This window comes from Plodia interpunctella, chromosome 19 (assembly GCF_027563975.2).
Source record: "Plodia interpunctella isolate USDA-ARS_2022_Savannah chromosome 19, ilPloInte3.2, whole genome shotgun sequence".
Taxonomy (NCBI): domain Eukaryota; kingdom Metazoa; phylum Arthropoda; class Insecta; order Lepidoptera; family Pyralidae; genus Plodia; species Plodia interpunctella.
In genome coordinates, this window is record NC_071312.1 from 8351617 (window position 1) to 8378590 (window position 26974).

Here is a 26974-nt window from a genome sequence, read left to right on the forward strand (position 1 = left end):
AAGACGCTCCGAACACAAAGTAAAAGACGTTTGAGACACACGGCTGTGAAAAACTGGTAGCATTTCGCTCGGTAGTATTTAAATTATGGAAGTATATGAATAAAGTTTTTTGAGGCATGTTGTTCCGTGTTCCATATTCTTTCGTGCATATTATTATTATTATTATATATTTATCTTGTTTCTAAGTCTCCCAAGCACGATCTTGGGGAATTTTACCGTATACGCGGGCTTGTGGCCAAATGTAATCAGCATAAAAGGAAGTGAAGAAGAAGAAGAAAGTTATGATACAGAGGAGAGAAATTTACGAACGAATACGACAAGTGTTTAATATTACAGCTTTTTGCATAAGTGTGAAGGTAAGTGGATGTCTTTCTAGCATTTTTAGACTGGTATGTAGTGTTTTAGGTATGACTCCGGTGGATGATATTATTATACGTATCTCCTTTTGGGATTCACGGCGCATAGTCCGGTCCTTTAAGAGGCTTGCGTGGGGATATGGATCAAACACGTAGAGGCCCTTTGGAGAATTTTGATGTTGTGTAGGTTTAGGTTATTATTATTATTATTTATTAAAACTTTATAACATTATAACAGTATGACACTAAAGCAAATAAGTAATGACACTAAAGTATTATAGGAGGTGATTATAAAAAGCATTGACGATCGATGGACAACAACAGTATTCCTAATGAGAGGAGACGTTTGGCAACACAGCCAAATATTTCACGGGTTTCGGAACATCATAACCAAGAATACAAGAGGGTGAATATGTACATGAGTTTCTACTCATTTCGAAAGGTTGCCTATATATAAAGAAATTGTGATCATTAAGAGTCTATACAAGAAGTTAAACATAATTAATAAAACGTAACAAAAATATAAGAATATAAAACAGAAAAAAACACAATTGTTGCAAAAACATAACAAACGAAACATAACGAGTACCTTTTCACAGGATACGCTTATAGAAGCATATAAATTTTATTGTACTGTTTACGAACAAAATATAAACAGTATTGTATCTGCTTTTTTCACGTTTATGCCTGCCACTAATTGTTGGACATTCTTCAACACAGTGTGTCCCAAATCATCGAACCGTATCTAAGTGCAGAGGATCGGAGGCAAATGTAACAGAAATTCAAAACAGTCTGTTTGTCAGCAAGTAGGGCGCGATTTATCGGACCGGCTTCAAAGCGAATTCCTGTAAATTCACGGTTTTATTGAGGCTTTTACGACATCACTGTTATTTAAGATCCAATGTTCCGCTTGTAATATAGCGAAAATTGGCAAAAATATTGGCACATTTCACAACAGTGCTCCAGTTTAATTTTAATGATTAAAGTAAATTAAGTATCATAAGTACCATAAGCAAAACGAAACGATAAACAAGGTAATTTTTTTTAAGTGACTAAAATTTCACTAATAACCTTCAACCCTTGAAAGGCATGACGAATTCAAATTCAAATTTCTTTATTCAATTTAAGATGATATACATCACTTATTAACGTCAAAAAAAGTCTACTGCCGGCTTCCAAAGCGCAGGTGAAGAAGAAGCGGCGCAACAAACTTCACCGCAGCCTTTTCTCCAAGGACGTCAATTAACAAAATATAGGTCTTAAACATATATTAAAAATAAGGAGGACGAATTTACATCATTTTTAAAAATGTCAAAATTTGAATGAATAAATAAAATAAAAATTGTATTTCCTATAAAATTATTGAAAATTGTCACAAAAAAATATACATATATATATATATAAATAAAAAGCTAAATGTACAAAACGTACGTAATAATGTCATAAATCAATTACATACGTTATGAGGATACTGCACCATGCTTGGGCCAGACATTATTGTCGTTCAAATAATCGTCAGACTTGTAATATGCCTTTTTACACATAATATTTGAAAATTGGTCAGTTAATTTTAATAAGTCTTATGATTTTTTTGTGTCTGATGTTCTGACAACTAGAGATACCGACGAACGTGCGAAGTGGAGACGAAAAAGTAGGAAAGTGGACCCTGGGCTCCGACGCTCAACAGCTAAGGAAAGAACCGGGTACACGCTCAACTAAGAGAAAGACTTAAGGCACTTTGTGTACGCATCACAATAGGTAACTTACAGTAAGATAAAGTATAGCAAGGAAAATCAAAATTCACGATATTGCATCTTTAATAAAACCCTATTCCTTTATAAACCAGAAACTCGTCGTGAGTACAGCCGAAGTTAATGCAGATGTAGAAACACAAATGGAATCAAAATATATATTCAAAGTGCTGGATACATTAATACAAATGGTAATAGAAATTCTCAATAATCGAGAAGCTCTCAAAGCCAGGACTAAAACAATTGACGTCGACCTGACAAATGCCGGTACGTTACAGGCAAACTGTTCCATTAGTCAAATTAATTATTTACCATCAGACATTTGTCGCTTTGACCAGCGTAGTTCTCATTTCTCTAATAGGCGAGTTGTGGATAGCGCTAAAGCTGAGGTTCCACTTACAACTTGAAATAGTAATAAATATATAAATAAATATATTAGGACAAATCACACAGCTCGAGCTAGCCCCAAAGTAAGTTCGAGACTTGTGTTATGGGATAACTAACTCAACGATACTATATTCTATAACATATACATATATAGATAGAACCAGACCAGTCAGACCCAGATCAATCAGAAAAAAATCATTTTCCATCATGACCCGACCGGGGATCGAACCTGGGACCTCTCGGTTCAGAGGCAAGCACTTTACCACTGCGCCACCGAGGTCGTATAATGTCTAAAGAAAAATTTTTAAAATCATACTACATTCATATTTATGAAAATAGTCTTTTTTCACAATAGAAAGTTTTATTATAAAGTTACACATTGATTTAATTAATATTTCTTATTTCTTCAGCTGGTTTTTATAATCATGTGATTTTTGTACTGTCTCGGATAGTCACTATAATCTAGTAACAACTGGATTGAACCAGTGTGTAATATGGCTCGACAAGATGAATGAATGAATGATTTATTTAAACAACTCAACGCACACAAGCATTATTAACGCATAAATAACAAAAATAAAATAAAACTTAAAACTAATACTAAGCAGGTGTGCGCCACAGAAATTCAAAAAGGTAATTTCTTTACCCACGACTGAGATGAACAAAGCACGACAAAGATGGCGCCAGTAGTGGCTTTAATAATGTCATAAATTATTTATACGTCAGTTTCATTAGACGACTCGATTTGTAAAAAAAACAATTGGACTGAAAAAAGGTAAGAGTTGATACAATACAATCTTCTGTAAACTGAAGTTAAATAAATAAATAAATATATAAGGACAAATCACACAGATTGAGCTAGCCCCAAAGTAAGTTCGAGACTTGTGTTATGGGATACTAACTCAACGATACTATATTTTATAAATAGATACATATATAAATAAACATCCAAGACCCGGCCAATCAGAAAAAGATCATTTTCCATCATGACCCGACCGGGGATCGAACTCGGGACCTCTCGGTTCAGTGGCAAGAACGTTACCACTGCGCCACCGAGGTCGTCATAGTATATTATAAGTTCAGAGTATATTATCGTTATCGACAAAGCGTAGCATAAATTTGAATCGCTTCTGACCGTTTGAAAGATGGCTAGGCCTGCAGTTGTGAAGTAAACGTTATATACCAGGCTCCGGCCTTAGGGTATGTAAGTTTAAAGGTAAGATGACACAGTAATCGCTTCAAAAGTCCTTGATAATTTAGCTCCGGGTCTCCTATCAATTATTTTGAGTAGTATTGTTATGTAACAATACATTATTAAGTGGTTTGCGTAAGTTTACTATTCGAGTTGATGGGCTCCGCTTAAGAGATATTCACATTACAATCTCAATCAGGGAGGTACTTACCTACTTACTATCCGGAGTCAGTGACTCAAAATGAGTGTTTAGTTTATTAAACTATAGCATACATGTTGTCTTGCCCTGCGTGTCCTAACACCTGAAGGATCTGTATGACGTCTCAGATATCGGTTGTGTCTTTTTTCTCTTCACTAATGTGATTCAAATTTTGACGACCTCGGTGGCGCAGTCATAAAGTTCTTGCCTCTGAACCGAGAGGTCCCGAGTTCGATCCCCGGTCGCGTCATGATGGAAAGTGATCTTTTTCTGATTGGCCCTGGGTCTTGGATGTTTATCTATATATGTATATGTTATAAAATATAGTATCGTTGAGTTAGTATCCCATAACACAAGTCTCGAACTTACTTTGGGGCTAGCTCAATCTGTGTGATTTGTCCTAATATATTTATTTATTTTAAAAAAATATTGTGGAGCTACGAATACACAAGATCGTCGATGGAGCTACTAGTAGTACAGGGTCGAGTTGAGGGCAAACGATCTCAAGGCGAATCTCCGAACCGCTGGTCAGACACTATAAAAACAGTGACCTATTCTTCTATATGATCCAGTTAACTAGGAATGTAAGCAATATGGAGACGTGGACAGCTATTGCGAGAGCAGCAACTTTAGCCCAGCAATGACATATTTGTATCAAATATTTCCTTTTAAATAAATTCACAATCAATATTTTTTTCGTTTTGAATGAAGAACATAGCATTGGCCATTTTCTGTTATCAATTTTCATTCCCAATCCTAAAACCAATCGCCAGAGGAAATAATAAACGTCACAAACCAAAATCTTGATTTTTTTTAAAATTAAATTTTTATCTGCTCTTTCGGTAATAAAAACTAAATAAATTGCGTCACTCGTCATAATCCCAAATTGGTATCCAAACACGGAGAGTTTAAAAAGGAATCTATGATTGAATCAACACGCGATATGTCGAACTGGAGGGGCTATTCTATCGGCCGCAGAGAGCACAAAACACGGATTAGGTAATACTAGATATGAACAGTTGATTAATTTTATTTCTTTTGATTTTTAGCAATAACGTCTGGTTTTTCAGTTTAAAATTTGAAATACATTGATCATAATTATACCTGAATTAGGAATAAAATTTGCTCTCAAACTAAAAAAGCGTAATAAACACACAATATAACTAGCTGCGCCCCGGAGCTTCGCTCCTGTGGAAATTTCGGGATAAAAGTACCCTTTATGTTATTCCAGGTTATACTCTACCCGTGTATCAAATTTCATAATAATCCGTCCAGTAGATTTTACGTGAAAATGATACACACATACAATACATCCTCACAAACATTCGCTTTTGTATTACTAGTAGGATTGAAACGTCAGGTAGCAAAATTATCGTTTTTGTTTACATATAAAATTCAGTATCTCACATCATAATATTTTTAATAAATCACCGATATTATAAAAGCACCTAATAACCTAATGACTATTAGCACTACAAATACTTTCGAATTTGCGTATCATCACTCTTAGAGCTTCTTGAAATTCTATGCATATTAAGTTCAATCCTAATACATTATATTACAATACATAAACGCCTTCAACTAGCTGGAAAATAATGACAATCTTATAATAATAAGAAGTAAAAAAAAATCTAAATACTTATTGCTCAAACAAAAAAAAAAAAATTATAATAAATAATACGTACCCCATCCAGTAACCATAATCCATTGAAACAAAATCTATTGTGTTCAAAGCAATATTGAGTGTGAATGTTGGGGCAAGTGATTGTGGAGACAGGGTCGGCGCACGAGGGTCGAGCTAAGTGATACATCAGTGTCTCCGGATTCTGGGCGAGCTTTTTTGATAATTTTGATGTATGAAGTAGGGCTGATAAGGTTTAATTTAAAAACTAGAATGATATAATATTATCCATACTAATATTAAGTTATAAATGCAAAAACTTACTTTACTAGCTTCGCCCCGGGGCTTCGCTCCCGTGGGAAATTCGAGATAAAAGGTACCCTGGTATGTTATTCCAGGTTATATTCTAACCGTGTACCAAATTTCATAACAATCCGTCCAGTAGATTTTGCGTGAAAGAGCAACAAACATACATGTACACATACATCCTCACAAACTTTCGCATTTATAATATTAGTTGGACACTTGCATTGATAAATTGATGTTTATATTTCACGCAAAATTTACTGGACAGATTGTTATAAAACTGGTTACACTGGTAGAATATAACTACTTACTATTTACTTTATTTCCTCACTTCCTCAGCTGTAAAGCGTCGGAACCCAGACTCCGCTAAATTAGTACATTAAATAAAATTATCCGTAATCAAAACATTATGCTTTTAACAAAACAAGACAAAAAACATCCAAAAACATTTTATAAAATGACACAAACGAATTCAAGTCCTTTGTTTACCCAAGGGGAAATAATTAGAGCAGATTCGAGTACGGGAGGAAGGAAAAAACAATAATAATTCATCAGGTAAAAGTGGATAATCTCGAAATTTCAACAATGGCTGGTTTCGGTGGAGCGCTGAAATGGAGACACCAAATTAGCAATTATAAAAAATTCAATGCTATTTTGGGTGTCGGCTTCCCTTTTATATTTTGAAATCTGAGACGCGTTGTTGTGTTTTTTGGACGTATTTTTTATAAGTATCTGTATTTTATTGTAGGTTGTAACACAACACTTATTTGTTTGCAAAAAACAAATGTTCACGTAATTTTTGAGCATTTGTTTAGTTGTTAATAAATAAATATATTACAACACAGATTGAGCTAGCCCCGAAGTAAGCTCTAGACTTGTGTTATGGGATTCTAATTCAACGTTACTATATTTTATAATATATACATATATAGATAAACATCCAAGACCCGAGCCAATCAGAAAAATATCATTTTCCATCATGACCCGACCGGGGATCGAACCCGGGACCTCTCGGTTCAGAGGCAAACTAGCACTAGCACTTTACCACTGCGACACCGAGGTCGTCAACGTTGTTGTTGGTATGGTAATAAAATTTAGCAAATTTTTTTTACAAAGTTTAATATGCGATAACATTTATCTAACCAACCAAAAAGGTTGGGGCGTTGACAATAAAAAATAACTTATGAGAAGAATATTGATGAGAAAAAGTTAACACACATTACCTTTTAATATTATTTTAACATATTCAAAAAGAAATTTAGTTGTGTTATCTAATTTTTATTTAAATTCCTACCTTATCGGCCAATGAATACTATAATCAGTGTGAAAGCATTTTGTAAGTCTACCAGATTGATCCCACGTACTATTTGCATAGCACGTGCCGGCTGCCTCTTCACGGGGATCACATTTAATTTCAATCCTGTTTCATTGTAACACATTATCAATCATACTTTTTTGTTGATGATTTTATTATTTACAAAGTGATAATAATGATTTATTTGTTTTGTTTACAAAAAAAAAAAAGAAAATAATTCCGCGCACTGAATTGCCAACGAATTTTGTAAATATTTAAGAAATTTATGAATAAAACTTGGGACTATCAATAGAATTTTTGAAGATTAAATTCTTTAATGATGATTTTTGAACGATGGTATGGAAATGGTTGGATTTAGCGTTGTATGTTCTATCCAAGGAAACTTGGGAGCTAGTTTGCAAGGTGATTAAAAACACTCTTGTCCAGCAGTGGGAAAACAACTAATATTTTTTATAAATTCAAAGAGGAGTACAATAAAATTTTCAGATCATAAATTTTTCACATCAAAACAGAATATTGGATTTTGGTATTTTTTGTTTTCTAAAGAGTTGGAGAGCTCAAAAGTTACATAGGTTAGTATTAAAATAAATGTTGCTAAACCCTTTCAGATTATTATATCTATAATACCATCTCAAAAAGCTACAAACTACTGGCATTTCGGACGACCACTACTGAGAAGAAATCTAAAAATTGTAGAAGTTGATTCTTCAAATAAAACATAATGCCATAAATTCTAGACTACCTTAGCAAAAACAGGAAAATAATCCCCAAAATATGATCCCCCAAGATGTAAACGCCATCTGTCTCAATCGAGCCACTTGTTCTCAAGCGTTCCCGAGCTGACCAATCATTGAATATTTATAAACCAGGGGCAACAACAATGGGTCACTGATCTGTTACAAATTTTGGGGATTTTTGAGGGTATATCACAAATTTTGTAATAGCCTGTCCTTTGGACTGATTGATGATTGGATTTTGTAAAAATTTGAGCGTATGGTGCGGTTTTGAAAGTTGATATAATAATAGTTCAAATTATTATTTTTAATGTGCTCTAAAATAGATTATATATTATGTATCTTCTTTTCAACTTATTAACAGTGTCCTTAATTTAAATTATATAAATATCATACTAGGTTACGAAAAATAATATAAAGTTACCAAAATCAAAAAATAAAGAAATTTTATACACAATCCAATAATATTTTTTTAACTATTAGTAAGTAAATAAAAACACTTCATCGCACCGAAAACAAGATACAAAGTACAAATTTGAACAAGATTAATAAATAAGCGTACAATAGGCGGCCTTATCGTTATTATATATTAAATGAAATGAAACACACTATAGTGCTTAACTTTAGAAAATATCCTCAGACATTTTAGATATATCCCCGTCTCATTTCCATACGACACGTGTCACGGTTCGTTTCGCGCAGATTACATTTGTTTTCAATCTTGCAGCTCCCGAGTTTTGTTTAGCTTCATTGATTCTTTGTTTTGTAAAGTTGGGCGAAATGAGTTTTTGATTTAATTTCAACTGTATCGAGATTTTTGAGATCAACAGTAAGGCAGTTAGGCTGTCAGTTGTAACAGCGAAGTTTAAACGAGTTGTCACAACGGATGAAGCCGAAATACTGTTATTTTGAGTCTACAGTTAAATAAACAAAATATTTATCTATCTAAATACGGGACACTACTATGGGACAAATAACTTAACCATAAAACAATTTCTCGAAACGAACTACATCCATAATCTCTAACAGTCTTAAATCTCGATCAAAATTAGATGATATAGCTCTCACAGTGTTACCATAATGAAATTTGCGGGAAAAATATTCACCCCAAAATTACTGAAATCCATAGTTTCCCCTAAAAGCGGGTAAATGCAACTATTCTTGCTAAATAGAAAGGGGGTTTAATCGAATCAAGATGTACAAGGATGGAGATAATCCAATATTAGGATTCACTTCAGTTTTTTGCGGTAATACGCGCTAAATGATGTGCGGAATATCTATTTTTTGTACAATGCGTATCGAATTTCATGTTTCATATATGACGTCATAGACGTTAGTTAAATTTTGGAAATAAATACATTATTATATTAGTATTATATAATAATGAATAATATATTTATTATATTGTATATATTTGCATGTACAATCTGATTTGTTGTACATACAAATACATCTATACTATTATTATAAAGAGGTAACGTTTATGACATTGTATGTTTGAAGCGGGTAATATCCGAAACTACCGAACCGATTTCAAAAATTCTTTCACCAATAGAAAGGTACATTATCCGCATTTGCTATAGACTATATATTTTATCTTTTTATCTCAGAATTCCCACGGGAGCGAAGCCCCGGGCTACATCTAGTACAATATAAAAATGATACCTCAATTTTCAATGGCTTAAAGTCAACAAAGCTAATTTACTAATTAACTTTATCGTCAAAGTTAGCGGTGTGTATTTTTATTAAGTTTCTCTTGACCCTTTATCCTGAAAAAAAATATATACATGTATAGTATATATGTTTTTTTTTATACAAAAGCTAATAATGACATATACATACTCGTATCTTCAAAAATATTCGTGATTCGTCTTGACAATGGGAAACCACATAAATCATTATACCTGGAACGAAGGGTTGCCTGGTGACAGGCAATTTGTCAAGCGACCGACCGAGCGGGACGGGATTCGATTCCCGTACGATTTGAATTTTGTTATTGTTACGCTTCGCGGCTTCGTGTAAGAGGATTAGGATGAAGAAAGAAATGAATAACGCGAGCTTAGTTGAAGATTGTAACTGTTTAAAATTTATGGTTCACTTTTCGATTTACTCATATGAGTTCATACAAGTAGAAATTGTCACAGATTTAACACGTCATTACTATGTGGAAGATCTTGCAGATATTAAAAAAGTCTTGATTTAATTAAGGTCGAAGCCACGTTTAGCTATATTATTGGTGGGATAATTCTATAAATATTCTATTATTATTTTTTTCATTTTTATTGAATTAACAAGTTGTTGCCCGTGGTTCTACTCGCGGCAAAATGTTGTCTATGGCACTCTCCATAGTCTCCATCCTTCCAACTATCTCCATACAAAAATCACATCAATTTATTGCTGAACGTTTTGGCGTGAACAAACAAATACACTTTCACATTTTCTCATCCTTACATATTATAAAACAAAGACCTTGGCCGCGCCTGTCTGTCTATTGTCTGTTCGCGAGAAACTCAAAAACGATCGCATGGATTTTTACCAATAGATTGTGTGGTTCCTGAGGAAGGTGTATTGTTTTTTTTTCACCCGAGCGAAGCAGGGATGAACAACTAGTATTAAATTAAAAAAATATTTTGTCGTCTCTGTCTTTTTATATTTAATCGCATACCGTTAGAAAATGACGAGCATTGTACACATCAACGAATTATATGTCAATATTTTAATGGGATTTTGTGATTCCTTTTTTTTTACAACCCCATGAAAGATTAACACGTCATTAGCCTCATTGCCTCGGGGTGAAAATCGAACCTCATATGTTAATTAAAGAGATTAAAGCTGTATACGCATGACCTATTTTTACCCCATATGTATTATTTTACCCCACGCGGGTGTGCGAATGATTTAGTAGAATAACCCTAATTAATTAGAAAAATATTGTATGTTGGTAATTGGACGCGTTTCGGGCAGTCAATTAAAATGTATAAAAGCTAAATGTGGGCATCGTACAAGTTTATTTGTTGGACATATTAAAAAGCCCCCCGAATTTCGATATTCATTTCGCTACAACTTTTGAACGGCTGAACCGATTTTGATCAAACATCTAAGGACCACCGCATGAAAATTAGCTATCAAATAAACGAAACCGCATCTAAATAGGTTCGAGTTATTTTTGCTTCGTATCTATAAACGTCATTAATACATTCATATCGTGTATGTCATGGTTAACACTGGTCGCCTAAAGGCATCTGACATGAGTTTTACAACTACCTACCGCCATCTAGTGGCAAGTAGTCGCTTAAACACTAGTGAACTAAACTGTCCACCAATGTGCAGGTTTGTTTTCCTTCATATTATATATAAGTTACAAATTATTGTCCTATTCGACACAATACTTGCGTTATGTCTTGGTAGTCACCGCCAGCCGTCGCTACAATTCCTGTTAGCCCCCAACAGAAGAGATAATTTCAATCTAGAGGTATTTGCGCGAATCCACTTTCACTGTGCGTATACAGGGTGTCTGTATTTATTTTTTCTTTATTCGAAACAGATGGATAGACACCTAGCACTATCATTATATTTTTGTCAATTTCCTAATAATTAATATCGTAAATTAAAAATTATCACAGGAGATGATGTAACACAAGATAATTGATTTTATTAAAAGTATTATAATTTTCCATTGGACACAGTCAGAAGAAAACGGTGACAAATCCTTGTCGTAAATTGTGATTACATTTTTGTATAATACAATCTTACTACTAGTCATACTGGTCCACAGATCATCACCAAGTTTGTTATTATTCATGATTATTTAACTTGCAATGTATGTATGTATGTTCGGGTGGAATCTTGTAACTCAATGTTCGGAAATAGCAAAACAAAATACCTACTTTAAGCGATTGATCTGAACTTTTGTACATTCGAGTACGTTTAGTTCTTTGACAATGCATTCAGGAACTCAATGACGACACGCCGCCATTCTCTCTCTCTCTCTCTCTCCCTTTCTCTCATCTTCGCATGTTTACGGATATTTTCACGGCTGTGGCGATTGAAGCGCGGGGTCCACGTAAAAAAAAATCCTTTAAATTCTAGAGATTTTATGATTGACCGCCTCCCTGACGTGAACTCTCTTTAGGAATGCAGTAATTGTTTATCATCCCTTAATCGCCTCGTACGACACCACATGCCAACATCCTGTATATAGATATGGCCCATGCATGTTGCATGTCGTCCCTCGATATTATTTACCGCAGCCCATAAACCTGTCCTCGATGAAGACAAACGGTCACTCCACTACCGTTTTTTTTTGCTTGACCCCACCGAATTTGTGATATCCTCGGAAATATAGAAATGTTAAATGAGGGACAGGCTGGATTGTAATAAAAATATGTTCAGCTTTCTTATTTTGGGTCTTTGATAGTTCGGTGTTCACGGGCGATTTTTGCAGTCATTTTTAACGAGCATTGTCTCAAATTAAGGAAATAATAAATAAACATTTTTTGAGCCTAATATATTGCCTCAAGGCACATCTGGGCCTTGAGTCAATATATAAAAAATGTTTATATAGCTCTATGCCTTTAGGTATAAAGAGTACAATAAGTACTTTATTGGGCTTGTTCCATCCATGAACTATGAACTAATACGATCAGATTCGAAAATAGAATTTTTTAATCTCTCTCTCTTTCTTTCATCAATTCATCTGACTGTTTTCCCGGTACGCATATCATACTTGACGCCATCAAGCCAGTACTTTTTCGGAGATAGACGCTAATCTATTACGAACCTAAATATCCTTCTCAGTACTCTTAATAGGTAAATTTTAAAAAGCTTAATAGGTAAATTTCAAACTTTCGAGTTGCATAATTATATATTAACGGATAGGTATTAAACGCGCACATACCTTTTTTATTTCCCAAATATGGGAAATAAATTAGATAAATACCTATCGGTTAATATAAGGTTCCGTGTATTCGGGAAGAGATAAAGAATCTGCCACATGCTTCATCAGAAAGTGTACAGAAATGCATCCGCCACGTGCTTCGTCAAATATTTTATTAATCTAACAGGCCACCCCGCATACATACCTGGCTCAAAAGTTCCCATTATACTGGCTGCATTGCCACGCTGTATGGCGATGGAGATTTTTTGAGACGGATACGATACAGAACGCCTATCATTTAGGCTTTCTGATACCCTGCGACCTAATTAGATAATGAATAGATTTACGCATTCATAATATTAGTTAGATGGATAAGACTCTCCAATCAGTGTTAAATACAAAATTAACTTTGAAAAAAGGGCTTAGATGATGTTGAACCATTTAATTAAAACACGATAATTGTAAAGCCTTCATTGAACACCTGAGTCTTTGAAGTGCCAGTTGACGATGGTAAACTATAATGGCCTCTAAATCGATATAGGTAAAGTTCAATTTACGTTGTCTTGCACTTGAAAAAATATTTTTAATAAAAATATAAATAATTTATATTCTGTGAAATTCGTTAAAACTTACTGTAACAAATCGTTGTATTAAATATACTTCTAAATTCAAAAGACGCATTTTACTTTATCCTATCACAACATGATTCCTGTAAAATTTATTTACATAAAATAAAGAAGTTACCCTAAAGTTATGACAGTAAAGTACATTTTTCAATGATAACTTGAACCCGCTCTCAAAGTTACCTGAGCATTCACGTATAAACCAGTTTAGATATTTAAATTGGCGAATGGAGTTCACCACAGATTATAACATTCAATTTGTGGGCGGAAAATTGTACCTAAAAGGATGTTACGAGATGTCGGCAATTTGAAGGGCTTGTTGAAGTGAAGTGAGTACAAAAATTTACTGTATGTATGTGTTTGTATCACTATGTTATTATGTACTTTTCTTTGAATCAATGCGTAAGTTATATTACGCAAAAAATATAATAAGTATTGTCAGTAAGTTTTTTTGTTAACGGCTCACTGTCCAATTTTTAAAATACTATAATTTGTTGTTGAATTTTATTTTATTTGTACTTTACCTATCCTCTTGAGGATTGCTATGTAGGTTGGTAGGTTGTCAAATTACCACTATAATGCTAAAATAATATAGAGGATATCAGACTTAGCGATGGAGACGTAATATTTACCGTATTCCATTACAGCAGTTTGTATGTCAAGATATCCACCAATGTAAAAAAGTTAAAAAAAAACCGGGTTGCACTCCGGGAGTGCCGGCAGAAGTGAAAACTTGAATATTAACATTGTGCACTTTTGACATCTTACGAATTTTCGATCAGGGTCACGTGTCCTGACGCGAGTTAAACATTTTTTACCCATCACAAAAAGTGCACAACGCCGCTAAAGAAGTTTTCACTTCAAAAAATATTTTATTATTATTTGTATCTCTCAAAAGTTTCACGGGCCGTAGCCCGGTCCTTTGAGGCTTGCATGGGGACATGGGTCCAACATGTAGAGGCCTTGTGAGATGTTTGATCTAAAATGGTGCGGGGCACGATCCAAAGCATGCTCGCAAGCACACCACGGAGATGTACTTGCGAACAATTTTTAGAAAGTGCAGGACTATTGGAATATAATGTATACTACAACGTATAGGGCTATTGGGTTGAATAGGCTTGTGTATGTGTATTCAGGTCTATGAGACAAAACTATGTCGCCTGCCTGACCAATGTATAAACACGGATAAAATAGGCAGGCGGTGACTCGCCAGCTCTGTCAATGGGCCCCCGAAAAAAGCTGCACGATGCAAAATTGCAGCAAAGAGGGCAACACTAGTAGAGCGGCTGAGGGTGTCGAGAGGTGCGGCTCCGGTTTCACCATCACGGGGCTGACCCGAGAGCGGGTTTCCCCGTTATTACGCCATTACGTGCAATACACTTCCACCCTGGAGCGAATGTTCTGTTCTTGCTACTCCACTCTGACCGGCCGGATAAGGCAAGACAGAGGCAGGGACGTGTTACTGTGTGTATGTGTGTGTAGGTGCATGTGTGTGTGGTCCCCTGGAGATCGGGTCCGTGGTGACGCCGCTCACCAACAGCTCGCCACAAGCTGCCCTGCGGTGACTGATTGCACTGGAAATCCAGCGGGCGATGGGGTCGTCACATCCCTACGCACTTATTATTATTATTATTGTAATATTTATTAAACTATAATTAAATACGTAAATTGTTTACAAATAAACTTAAATTACCTAAAAAAATATGCACATAGAGAACAACTAAATTAACCTAAAATAATTTATATCCAATTCGTAGTATCCAATTTATAATACATTGCAGATCGAATAAATATAAATAAATAAATATATTAGGACAAATCACACAGATTGAGCTAGCCCCAAAGTAAGTTCGAGACTTGTGTTATGGGATACTAACTCAACGATACTATATTTTATAACATATACATATATAGATAAACATCCAAGACCCGGGCCAATCAGAAAAAGATAATTTTCCATCATGACCCGACCGGGGATCGAACCCGGGACCTCTCGGTTCAGTGGCAAGAACTTTACCACTGCGCCACCGAGGTCGTCAAAATGAACGATTGAAGCCTCGACATTCTAAATAAATGTACCAAAAACTCGTTACAAGATACAGTTTTTAACAACACAACTACAGTAATTACACTAGAGTAGAAAAAAACTCTAGTGCTTTTTCCCTATCACTAAGCAAATGACACGAAAGCTCAGTATAAAACCTTTCCGTGTGGTTTCACCACTTCACATAGTGTTCAGTGAGGCTTAGTAATGTGCCATCAAATATTCATCAGTCAGTCGTCAATGAAAAACAAAACCGCATCGTTTTGGGGCCCCGTTTCCAAGTAATAAAAAACAAATGATTATGACTCGAGTTTTTGTTTAAGGGGGATTATACAATGTTTTATTTTTGTTACGATAAATAAGTTTAAGTGTGTATATTTATTGCCTATATTGTGTAAAGTTGGCGAAAACAGACAAAACCATTTGCTTCTACCGGCGTTTCTTCTCAGCAGTGGTCGATTCGGTACTAGTTTTGGTAAATATTATTTAATACCAGCGGTCCGTGCCGGCTTCGCTCGTGTAAAATCATAATAAATAATACATGTAAACCTTCTGGAATCCCACTATTGGTGAAAACCGCATGAAAATCTATGCATCAGTTTTTGTGTTTATCGCGAACAGACAGACAGCCGCGGCAGTTGACTTTGTTTTATAATATGTAAGGATAATGGCGTAAGTGTACAAGGTCTATAACCACCGTGTTTAGTTCATTAAAGGTGCGTGCGAGCGGAAGCAGTCGCCGGCGGATCACGCCGCTTCTTTGGCAGAGATCCATTGAGTTCGCCGAGATACTGTGTCCATGCCTTACTAATTTGTCGGACAAGTAAGTAAATCTTTGGCTTTTCTAGCGTCTTATTGCTGGTGTCTGATTTTGTTCAAGTCGCACATCACACAGTGAACTTAAACTGTCAAGTGTCAACCAGTGTGTAAGTTTGCTCACGATGTTATCCTTCGCCGAAAGCAAGTGATCTATGAAAATAATGTGAGTCAGATTGATATACTTAATTCATGTGGTAGGAGTAAGATTCGAACCTATTTGGTCACAGCTGCAGGTCACTGCACCCCCACCGCTTTAAGTAAGTATATTTTTAAGTATTATTTCAAAAAGTCTTTTGTCGAGGTATCCCATGGCCAAAGACCAAAGGGCTGGAAGCTTGTTTGGCCAAGAGCTCAGCATTGCAGTTATTGTCAATGTTACTAGCCTTTTAGGCACGTTGGTATAAGAAACGCCACGGTTAAAGGCTACTTTATCCGAATAACAACAACAAATAGTAAATTTATCATCCTTTCTATTATTTTATTTAGTAGTAAGAATGGTTGATGCGATTACTTACCAATAGATGGCGTTAAATAACTGGATATTCATGTCATACTAGAATAAAATCTGAGACTAGTGTCACACACTCGATAAGAACAAGGAGAATATTTAAATGGATTTGTTATACATGTCATGTGCGTTTCAATTCGCGCTCGATTCCAGAATTTTTTCGTGTCATTATTATTTTCAACAATAAGTTAAAAAGCATATGTGACATGTACAAAAAAAACCATTTAAATAGATGCTTGAGTATTTTCAAAAAACATAATTTCTTGCTTGTAACAGTGGGGTATGTTGATTAGTTAAGAATACCTACTAATGAAAATACTGTACGTTGGCGTAAGACGAAAGATATTAATTAATTCAGCCGAACTGTCATGGCTTCGATAGCTCAGTGGTCAAGAGCACTGTCCCGGATAAGCATGGGCTTCAATTACCGCTCGATTCCAGATTTTTTTCATCTAATTATTATTTACGTAAAATATATGATTATGATGTACCTAATTAAGTGATAAATAAAATTGTCTTAAGCGAGGGTATCGTTACAATCCGTCGCTTTCATCCGTATTGGCCAATAGATTAATTTAAAATTTAATGAAACTACAACTAAATTATGATAGTTTCATTTACTCATATAAGATTCGAATGTACGAGAAATAGAGTACAAGAAATAATTAACAAAAAATATATATTTTATCCCATATTTTCCCTTTATTTCTAAATTCATGGTCACCCTAAAGCGCCAGCACCGCATAAACAATAACATCACAAACAGAGCTTCCTTCCTGCGACAGTCTTTTGTCGCAAATGATCAACAGAGCTTTGATGTACGGCATTCTTATGAGAGCTTTGAGCTTACTAGGTACTGATTAATTAGTATTCCCTTTGAGTAAAGTATTGAAATAAATATAAAAAGAAAAAAAAATAGCATTAGATATGTATATATTTATAAATAAAAACTTAATTTGCACTCCATAACGCAATTACTAAGTGAATCTTTTGTGGGCAATGTAGAAGGCAATGGAAAACCACTCCATAAATAGTGCCAAGAAAGTTTTTGTGAGTGTTTCATTCCATGTGACCTCGACCTTCAGCCATAAAGGTTAATGTTTTTTTTCTTTCTTTTCATTGTTTTCTTTCTTCATACAGTCGTATTAATAATTGTTTTCTTATTTCATAGTCTATGAAATAAGAAAACAATTATTAACAAAAGATATGCAAAAGAGAAGATACTTAAAACTATTCTAACCATTCAGTTTAATAAAATAATGGTTATTAGGATATATATGGGATAAAATAATGCGTGCTACACGTCGTAGAGCGTTGTAGCTGTCTGGTAGCAATATCGTCAGAATTTCGTATCATGTGCTACATTCTCTGCGGTTACGAAGGCGCGAAATAAAGAAAAAACTTAAAATTTTAAAGATTCGGCTGTAATTTTTCCACCGGACTGACGTCAACCCTCCTTGGGACTGCTATTATTTCCTATCAGCAGTCGCCTCGTACGAAACCACGGGAGAATATGGAGTGGCTATTCTAGGGACCACACGCCACAGCACGTGCTACATTTCTGAATAAATGATTTGATTTTGATTTTGAAGATTACGAAATCACGTGTATATTAACTGAGTAACGTAATTTTTTGCAATTTTTTTTAATAAATAAAAATATTTTTTTTATTTTTATACTGACGTATTCAAAAGTATCGACAAGTTCAGAAATCTTAAGTCTTTTGCTTTTATTTATCAAGTCGTATAAAATATACGTGTAAGCCACACGTGTATATAAAACGAAACAGTCATTTCAGATAATCCCCGTAAGTGGTTGCAAACGACAGTCTCAAATCTTCACCAAACGCTGCAAAACTACCGTGAAATCTAATTTAGCACCCAATAACCCTATTTCTGACCAAATACGCCACATCCTGTCCATTTGCCGAAATGCTTTCCCCAATTTCCTCTCATCACCTTCGCTTATTTAATTTATTTCCCATTTCTAAAGGATAAGGAAATGATATGTTTTTATAAGTGAGTACATTTTGATGTATATTTGTTTATTTTCAACTTTTATTTTAGTTATATCGACGTATGTAATATTTTACGACTGAGGCTCAAAAAGCATAGACAGCTGTTTGGCAACATCGTTTTCCAAGAAGGTTGACGTGAGTAGTAAAATCACAGTTAACACACTACAGTATTAAAAGATTTACTATTTACATAGACCGGACCCTGGGCTTCAGAGCGTCATAGTCGAAAATGCAACAAGAAACACGCGAGGATGACAGAGTGTAGTAAATAATTATTGAAGTACGCGCGTATAAGTAAGAAATTGTGAACAAAAAGTAAGAAAGCGGATCCAGGTCTACCACACCTTAAGTCTTTAGGAAGAAATTTGTAATTCACTCAGATGACAGAGAGAGAAAACTAGATGTTGTTAATTTGCCATTTTTTATTTTTTTATTTTTTTATTTCACATATAAAGAACAAATATATATAGTACATAATTATAAGAACACTGACAAAAACCACAAAGGTTTGTCCACAGTGAGCATCAACGTCAGCAGTAGTATAAAATATTTTGTATTAATCACTTAACAGTAATATAGGAACCACGTACGTAGACCATTTTAAACAAAACAAGTACCTGGTAGTAAGTTGCAATCTAACACAATTGTTCGATAAAGTAGGACTTAAGTTTATTTTTAATATTTTTAGGAGTTAAGTCATTTTTTACAGAGGTGGGCAGTGCGTTAACTAATTAAGAAGACATTTTCCACGACCACATTTCCTCTATTCTTACTCTACTGCCCCACATACACAACTATCACGGGACAAGGTAAACACAAGGTAAAGCTATTAGTTCGTTCATTGACCCCACGAAATAAATAAAATTACCTGAAATAAAAGGACAGTAAATGTACAGTCGGACGTTAATCGCGGGCGACGCGTCCGAATGGCTTCATTTACGATTTTTATTTCCGGCTAGGGATGGGGCAAAGCGGTTAAGAAAAATATCGATATTATAGATTTTGTATAGATACAGAGATATCGCGTCATTTTGCCTTCTAGTTCCGTCCTAGAATAATATTAGATATCGTACGAGGCGACTATAAGCCACATAGTATTGGCAACTGATAGACAATAGCATTCCCAAGGAAAGATGTCAAGCAGGCCGGTTATAAAATATCCCAAAATTTTAGCGCTGAATATTTAACATATTAAGGTTTATTTTTTACGTTGGCCTTAGGTTTTATGGCGTTACAGCCTCAACCGGTAACACGCGGATATGAGAAGAAAAAAGTTAGTATAATTTCTTTATATCACGGGATAAAGAGCTAATAGTAGCGAAATCCGAAGGTCCCGCTGTGTTATGGGTGGATAAGATTTTGGATCCTGGATTCGATTCCCAGCGCGAGCAAATATTTGTGTCTGCAATTGAAGATGTGTCTGCGATTCTGGGTGTGTTGTGCCTGTTTCTGTGTTTGTGTCGATCGTACCCGCTATACAAGCTTATTGCTTAGTGTAGACTGTTGAGTGTTGTTTATTTTTATTTATTTAAGATTCTGAAATAAGAATCTCAAAATTAGCAAAATATTATTTTAAACACTAATATATTATTATAAGAATCAGATAATGACAACTATCGGAATAAAGTCGCTTCAAGTAAAAAAAGTGGCATATTACTGACCTTGGCGTTTTTTCATCGTTCATTGCACAAGAAATTCGATAAAAATGTTTGCGATGAAATTCCTTGAAATAGCGTCCATGCAAACGTGACATGCTTTATCGATACTTAAATAAAGTATCGATAAAGTATTATCCCATCACTAAAGATAATATGCCATCGACGTATTAAGATTAAACAGGTTTTATTGCGAAGTTAGAGGACGTTAAATTTAACGGCTCCTCATTGGTGCAGCCCGGACAATGATGCTGGGTACCACTGAATTATTCCACGTACTTCTGATCTCGTTAAGGTAATCTAGTTGAGAATGAAAAATAAACGTAAGTACGAAGAAGCGGTGGTGTAATGGTTACGACGGCCGCCTGTGGATTGCAAAGTCCCAGGTTCGAATCCTACTCGTGCCACTTGAGTTTGTTTAATCGTGAGTACTAATCTGACTCATGTTTAGTAGTTTTAATCGACCACCACTTGATTCCGGTGAAGGAAAACATCGTGAGGAAACCTGCACTCTGGTTGATTATTAACTTGCGTGTGAAATGGAGAAGGCAATGGCAAACCACTCCATTAATAATGCCAAGAAAGTTGTTGTGTGTGTTTCATTCCACGTAATAACCACGACCCTCAGCCATGAGGAATACGACTATGAAGATGTGTTAGCAAAACACGTTCGATAATAAATTTGAATATATTTGTTGAAAGGCAGACACACGTAATGATCTATACAATTTGGAGTTTTGAAGTATATTTCTAACTAAACAATACATCCAAATCTCACATACATATAAATAAAAAACAATTATCGTCCCAATCAAAAGCACCCTACGCTCACGGCGACTAATTAATCGCATGAGCGACTTTCAATAATCGCTGCGTGTGTGGTCAGCCTAATGAAAAATCGTGCGGAAGGAAGTGTACAGGCGATCGCATATCGTTGCTCTATATCCACCTTTATGCGATGGTAATAAGGGTTATTTTGGAGTGAGTGTTTGTAGTGTTGTTGACTGTACCGTAAAGGATGAAGTGTACCTTAAAGAATGAACTGACCGTAATGATTAGGGATGGAATGTTTTTGTCTGTGGAACGTAGAGGACTTTTCTGTTAATTAAATCTGACCGATGAATGAGTTGACAATAAAGCAAAAGTAATTATAATTAAGAGTTAATTAGTGTATTGCTTATTATTCTTATCTATCCATGAAAAAGGCCAGGCAAGATCTAAGCCGTGGGGATGTTTAAATTGATGAATAGATTAAAAATTATTAGGGAAGGTGTTCGTTACGGAACTAATAGGTAGTTAAAATATAATACTATATTTTTCTTAGTTCTTACAAATTGATATAATGAAAAACAGAAATCGAATCGAATGACAGGAAAAACAAAACAATAGAAAAAACTAGATTTGTAGTGCGCGCGCAGGAATAAAATTTAAATTGTCGTGTTCGATAGCCATTGGCTACCGCGCGAGGGGTCGCGGGCGGGACGTGCCTAGTGTTGTGGTGTACTGGCGTAGATAGAAGGTAATTAGTAATTCATGGTACTTAAAATTTGACGACCTCGGTGTGCGCAGTGGTACAGTGCCTGCCTCTGAATCGATAGGTCCCAGGTTCGATCCCCGGTCAGGTCATGATGGAAAATGATATTTTTCTGATTGGCCCGGGTCTTGGATGTTTATCTATATATGTATTTGTTATAAAATATAGTATCGGCGAGTTAGTATCCCATAACACAAGTCTCGAACTTACTTTGGTGCTAGCTCTGTGTGATTTGTCCTAATATATTTATTTATGATTATTTACTTTGTGGAATGTCAGGTCAACTAGTATGTACGGCTTTAGAAACATGTATAAAAACGTATCTTATTTTTACATAATGTTTGTTTGAACAAATTCCCTTAAATTGATGGTTTCGAGACATCACAACCGAAAATGTTACCAGGAACACGATCAGACGAGATAGAGCGATGCTCGTACTGTTAGGTTTGTCAGTACATTGAAATAATCTTAAAAATTCTAAATAAAATTCACTCTTAGGCTCTTAAAAAAAGTATCATTCTGAAATCCTTATTGCATTCATAATCCTGTCTTTCATTAGCCTTTTAATAAGAAGACATCAGGTGTACAAAATATTCATTGTTTTTGAGTTACGACGCAAATAAAATTAAAAAATCCCCGCGGGGTAGCTACCCTTATCCCATTCGAATCGTCAGTTTTACTACCCTATTATAAAATGGTCTTTATGGCCAATTTTATTGCTAAAAGACTTAAGGTAATTTCGTCACGGGCTAAGGCCAAAGATGGGTTTCTTAAGCGATACACATAGCGTTAGCGATACACATTCGTAAAATATTTTTGTTTTGCTCTGACGCTCGACGGCTGAGGAAGAAATCGGGGAAATGCTCAGATGAGAGAATGGGATAGAGACTGTATCCTACTAATGTTATAAATGCGAAGTTTAAGTGTATGTATGTGAGTAATTTTCCTGTGTAAATTTCGAGTTAGCAGTTATTTTTCCGGGATGAATCCACACTTCAAACTACATGTATGCAAAATTTCAAGTACATTTGTTGAGTAGATAGAGCGTGAAGAGGTAGCAAAAAATCAAACTTACTTTCGCATTTATAATAGTTAGGATTTATTCTGATTATAACCGAGCGAAAGTCATTTTATAAATTTTAGTTCATCATGATCGCAGCTTTACAGTAAAGAGCCATTAAAACTTGAAACTGGATTGTGGTATTTCGGTCAGCGGCACCTGTTATACTTGTAGTCGATTCAGATTAGATAATTACTTTCTGAAGAGTTTATGTGCCGTTAACTTAACTGAGAAAAGTGGTTTAAACATAGGATTTAATACTTCTGAGCTTCAGTTAAATAAAATTGTGCAAATTGGACTTCGAGTGCATAAAACAACATAATTTTTGTATTAAGTTACATTTTTATATCACCGAGCATTCAAACAGGCATGCGGTCTACCTGATGTTCAGTGGTTACCGCAGCCTATCAACGCCTCCAACGGCACAGGTAATTTATTTTTTTTCACGCGAACAGTTCTCAATTCGAAAGTTTTGTCACTGTTTTGCAATATTTGAAGAAGTCAGACGAAACTATATACACTAAGTAACAGGTATTAAACGCGCACATACCTTTTGTAACAAGCTCCGAAACGTCTGGTAAATAAAAAAGGTATGTGTGCGTTTAATATCAGTTGTTTAGTTATATTATATTATGCAATACAAAACTAAGTTCACAATATTTATTGAAGCCAATACAAATACCTTCAAAAGCGTCATACAAACAAAATGATATAGACACCCTTATAAACAATAGATGTAAAATGAGTGATGTGGAACACCCCTTTGCAACCGCCGACTCAGCAAGTCATGGTCGCCACTAATACAGGATGTTCAATAAAATTGAAGCGGTGGTAACTCACTCGGCTATAAACCGAAAGGTTCCAGGTTCGAATTCTACTTGTGCCATATTGGTTAAACTCATGTATCTATTTATAGTAATTTTAATAGACTACTGTATATATCATCATCAATTTAAACATACCAGTGCTGAGGCACAGCCCTTTTTATGGATAAGTCTCGAACTTACTTTGAGACTAGCTCAATCTGTGTGATTTGTCCTAATTTATTTATTATTTATTCATCTGTGGGTGGACTTCACGAGCGTTTTGAACGTTATCATTATAGCGGGTTATCATTAGTGTTTATTAAATTGTACCATACACAGTAATCAATTTAATTATCCTATTTTATAAATAAGTAAAGTACTGGTACAATGTTAATTTTATAAATGTTTAATGAAAGAAAAATGTCGGACACGAATGAAAAGCTACACGCCGCATTCGAACGCTTGTGAAAATCACCCATGTGTGTTTTTCCGATTTATTTCCACAGCATCCTCGATTGTCAGACTATTGCGGCTTAAAAATACACGTACGACTCATTTTCCATAAAACCGATAAACAAAACAAAGAAAAATCTTATCTTTTAATACACATCCTGTATGTCGCTAACATTTTATGCATTTGTACGATACAGAGTTGTAGTGGAATCAATCACTGTCGTCCGTCCGGCACCTGATGCCAAATGGTAGTATATCGTGAAATGTTGTATATATATTTATTATTATATATATATTACATTTTTTAGCTAACTCTGATGTTGTCATGCATGAATAATGTATATATTTATAATTGATATAAATTTATTTAAAAAGCACCTCATCTCGTCACTAATTGATAAATGTCACTAGATGACGGTAAGTAGTCATAAAAATTTCATGTCAGATGCCTTTAGGCGACTTGAATAAAATCTGACTCACTCGAGCACTCTGAGCACTCGATATGATGATGATTGATAATTTAAATATGAGGAAATTTTATTAATTTAGTTACTTATTTATTCGATTTTGTTTTGTGGGATGATTGCATGCTCTCCATTTAAATTTGCAAACCCGTGGACGGTGAAACATGTAGGATTAAGCTTGTACCATCACATTTTTTGGATTTTTTTGGAAATAAATTATCTTTGTCTATAGTAATGCAAAAAATTGTAGATATAAAATAAATAGAACTGTTTTTACTTGTGCAAGTATACTGTTTAATAATATATATTAGATATATAACATACTAGTGGAATAGACTAGAGGCTTCACCACTCGCGCAGAAACTAAAAGTCAATCAAGGGATTTTTTTTCTCTTAGACCATAATCTGGGTTACTACTTATATAACCTGTTTCCCGTTTCTATGTCTGTGTCCATCTAAAACGTGGGCTGTTGAGTGTTGTCAATTTTTAAAGTAATTTTCAGTAAGTTCACTTCAATTATCACCAGTATTATGTACTAACAATACCTCGGAAATACATCACAGTTTATTTGCTCTATTGGCTCACCGTATGATGGCGTGAGAGACGGTCGTTAGTTACCGGCCGCCACATAGCGGTGGAGATGCATTGCTTCTGAAATTGATAAGCAATTTGCTAAACTCGCTTTACTGATTCATGATTTTACTGTGTATTTAGTATAAATAATTGTAAAAGAGTTCTGTGTCTTCGATTCTGTTGGAACTTTGAAATAAAAGGTTTGTATGTTGTTTGTAAATTCTTTATTACACGTAGAAAATACATACAGAGATAGCAGTAAAATAAAGAAAGAACTTTAATGTTTCAACTAAAAAAATACTTTATTTTTTTGATGCAATACATAAATTATGGATGTTAAATTTTACCCATAGATCGAAAATGTATGAATAAAATTTAATAACATTATGTGATTCTTTCTGCTGACAATCAAAGCGCAGGTGAAAATTAATGTTTTTCTCGCGCAACGCGATTTAAAATAGAATCAATTTTTAGTTTTACTTAACGTAAAAAGTAACGGAGAAATCAATTAAGACTTGATATTATAGATAGATAGATAAATCGTTTGTTCGACTATTACAAACACACAAATAACCAAAAAACACAGTATAATATATTCGTGTGCTGTAGCAGCCAAAATGGTCAACTTAACCACATTTTTGCACTAGCGAGAGTGGTTAATTAGTTAATATTATTATAACTGCGTTCAACATATGTTCATAATATAGACGTATAATTTTGTAGCTAAAACAGGACGTATTTTTTAAAATACATACAACGTAATTTACAACTAGTGATTGGTCCACTCCACCCGAAAACCAATTGTTTTGTTGATTACACGGAACGATTGAACTTAAGAGGACCTTAGAACGTTAATTTTAATAACATTTGATAAAATGAGAAAATAGTGCTATGTAACTTTGGGAATATTTATTTATTATTATTAATTTTTGTACACAACATAACAGTGTAAAATATAAAACTTACAAATAGGGAACTCAGTACAAAGGTACTTAATAATTCTATACAAATTTCTTCCATAAGACCCGCGAAAGACAAGTGAAACAAGTTAATTTTTTAGACAAGTTAAAAAACCTATCAATATTCATTTCGCAAAAATTTTTGATTTTGATCAAATATCTAAGAACCACCGCGTAAAAATTAGCTATGAAATGAAAACAAAACCACATCATGAAACATGGCTCAGAACACTCGGGATAAAATTATCTATGACAAACAAAAAAAAAAAACTAAACGAAAATCGGTTCATCAGTTTGGGAGCTACGATGCCACTGACAGATACGTTACAATTATAACACCCCTCTTTTTGCGCCGAGGGTTAAAAAGGCTTTGGCATGCACAAGAAAAATAGATACATATAATAGGACAAACCTAAATATTACACAAAACCTTAATATAGACATCGGCTACAAGTGTCAATAAAACTAGTGATGGGACCACTCCACCCGAAAACCAATAACCAGATTCAATCAAGATACAACTATTTGGCGTTACCATAGAGTAGGGCAGATTACAGAGTCGGAGAGCAAGGAAGCGGGTCGTAAAAGTTTACGAACTGCTCTCCCCGTAGCTATCGGTGACAATCATCTTGATGCACAGTGTACTTTGGTACAGAGACTTTTTGGGATATAATGTTTTAGTATTATACTATATTAATGTAGTTGATTGATGTTTAATTAG